Source organism: Bison bison, unplaced genomic scaffold, assembly GCF_000754665.1.
Source record: "Bison bison bison isolate TAMUID 2011002044 unplaced genomic scaffold, Bison_UMD1.0 scf7180017864383, whole genome shotgun sequence".
NCBI classification, from domain to species: Eukaryota; Metazoa; Chordata; class Mammalia; order Artiodactyla; family Bovidae; genus Bison; species Bison bison.
The window spans coordinates 6,798,248-6,800,930 of NW_011494955.1; the positions used below are offsets into that span (position 1 = coordinate 6,798,248).

Genomic DNA, 2,683 nt, shown 5'->3' on the forward strand with positions numbered 1-2,683 from the left:
GATAAGGGGAAGGTTGTTGGCTCTCCTAGGAGTGCCAGAACCGCCCACCTGTCTCGGAAGTTAGGGACTGGGAAAGAGAGTCATCTCAGCCTAGGTGCCTCCTCTACCAGCCAGAACGTAATGGACTAGATGAAGAAGGTCAGAGAGCGAGGATGGAAGAGAGCGAAACACAGAGTCCTCGGGGTAGGCAGCCCCAGAGGTAGATAATGGGTATTTCACATCTCTTTCTAAGATCAATATCTTTCCATCTTTGTACCTCTGTTTTTTCATTTTTCCCCTCTCTTTTTTATCTCTCATCTGCTTTGGCTTTCAAGTTCCTGAAGGTAGATTGTCGTGGCGGTTACAGGAACTCAGACCCCAAGCCCACTCAGTCCCAATGCATAAAGCAGCCGCTGCCCTTCACTTGCCACCACTCAGATCCCCAGCACCCTGACTCTTCAACCCAGGGTCTCCCTAAGTCCTAAAAAAACCTGAGCTCTGAGTCCCCAGGGTTCATCTCCTTCACCTTACCCTATTCCCTGCAGTCCTCTTCCCAGGTTAAGCCAAGGTAGAGCCAGGAGTCCAGGCCCCTGAGGCCCCTGGGCCACAGCTTAACAGGCTGGGCCACATTCCAGGTGGATTAACCCCTCCAATGCCAAGGGTGAGAAGCTACTAGAGGTCCCCCCATCTCCCCGACTGGCTTAGGCTGATAACTTGGCTGTGTGGTCCAGAACTCTCTGTCTTTGCTTCTCACCTGTGGGTGGGAAACAGAGCCCTGAGGGCAGAGCAGGAGGACTTTGAGGGTCCCAGAGAAGGATGCTCAGGCTCCTAGTCCTTGTGGAGGAGTGAAGCTGTGAGTGAGTGAAGGACAGCCCAGCTCTCCCGGGAACTTCCCCTTATTTTGCCTCAGAGAAGGAACTTGAGAGTTGAGTGAAGAGAGGAAGGGGAAAGAGATTCATCCCAGTTCTGAACCTTGGTTTCTCTGCCTTGCTGAGAAGAGAAGGGGAGGGTCCTAAGTCTTCGGTAGAGGAAGGGACCAAGGAATTGAAGACAGTGGTACACAGTGTAAAAGGAAATCCTAAAGTAGGAACCCAGAGGCCATGGTACTTCAGGGGGACCTGAGGAAGGGAGAACGGACTTCTTTCCTCCCAAGATGCCACCTCAGGTGGAGAGGGCTGACCAGGGGAAAGCGGGCCCTTACAAAGCTGCTTCTTTTCAAGTTGAGGTGGAGTTGAGGGGAGGGCATGGATGAAGGGGGCTGCCGGATGGAGGCAGGGGTGTCTCTCTGCTGGCTTGCCCGCTCCAGAGCCTGGAACAAAGCTGCTCTTGTCGGCGGCTCTCCACCCGCTGCCCCCCTCCCCTCTGTATAAACACGACCACCTTTTTCCATGACCCCATCCCCAGCCTGGGCGGAGGACCCAGGCATCCTCTGCTCTGGCCTGGGCCCCCAGTCTGCTCCCCAGGAGGCAACGGCAGGCCGGGTTTCCCTGGCCTCCTGCCACCCTCGGGGGAGTCCAGACCCTTGAGTCTCCACCTCCCATCCCCGTGTGCCCTCCCTCTACCTCACTGGCCCCAGGGAGGGGCAGTACCCATGAGGCAGGCAGGCAATGCCAGTGGAATGTGTGTGGGCATCGGAGGGCACGGGTAGGGTGGGGCAGAGGGGGGAACTGGAGGTGCCAGTTGGGTGGCTTTCTGAGCCAGGGGTGGGGGTGTGCCGGGATGGGGGTGTGTGCCCTGTGCTGCCTACTAGGCTCCAAGCCACAGCATGTGTGTGCATATGTGTGTGCGAGAGTATGTGTCTATTTGGGATACCCAAGCTCCAGGACCCCTCCCACACTGCCTCCTGCCCCCTCCCCTGTCCTCTCTTTTCTCGCCTCAAGGAAATGAGACACCACCTGTGGTCCTCAACCCTAAGTCAGCATCTGAGCAGTGATGGTAAGGGTACAAACCTCAGACTTCGGCACTGGTACCATCACCTGCCCTAGACGTGGGCCCTGAAGGAGCACCACCATCTCAGCTTCTTGCCCCACAGACCCCTCCTCAGGCTACTTGCCCCCCTCCCCCACCCCAGCATACTCTTACCCTCTGGCCACCTGCAGAGACTCCCTCCTACAGCCTGGGTCAGATCAAGGGAACTGGGCTGTAAGAGCTGGAAACAGGGAGGCAGTGCGCCAGTAAGGCTCTGGGACTGGAACTCCTGGGTCCCTTCCCCAGTCTCCCTGCTTTGCCTTTGTTCCATTCAGGCTCCCCTCAAGAATACTCCGGAGGAGCCCCCCACCTCGGCTGGAGGGAGCCAGGACTCACATCCAAGGTTGCAGACTTGAGAGAGGGACTCCTGCACTGCGGTTCAAGGCAGTTCAAATTCACTGCGGTTCAGCTACACAGACCCCTATCCTATCCACTTGTCTCTCCAAACTTCCGGACTCAAAGAGACAGAATCATTTGCCTCTGGCCCTTCTGATGTCCAAGTGGTGCCATTCCACTAGGGAAGGAGGAACTTGGATCAGCGTGGACCAAAAATCCTCCCCTCAGATTCCCCAGGAGAGCCTGAGGGGAGGCGGATGGTGGACTTTCCCCGCAGGAGGGGACCCTATCTCCCCTCACACTCCGGGCACAAAAATAAGGATAGAAGCCCGCTGGCTAATGTTCTCCCAAAGCTCTCCCAGAATACTCACCACAATGAAGGGTGAATACAGCCCAGCCC

At 56.8% G+C, this 2,683-nt stretch overlaps 1 protein-coding gene across 1 annotated transcript in view; it reads right to left on the minus strand.

Annotated features, from left to right (window-relative positions):
* The window catches only part of RARG (retinoic acid receptor, gamma), a 20,315-nt gene extending 17,654 nt beyond the window's left edge, over positions 1-2,661 (minus strand). Inside the window, exon 1 of the mRNA XM_010857914.1 lies at positions 2,062-2,661. The gene's annotated coding sequence lies outside the window, so the exon portion shown is untranslated. The remainder of the gene's footprint in view (positions 1-2,061) is intronic.
* Between the last annotated feature and the right edge of the window lie 22 nt (positions 2,662-2,683).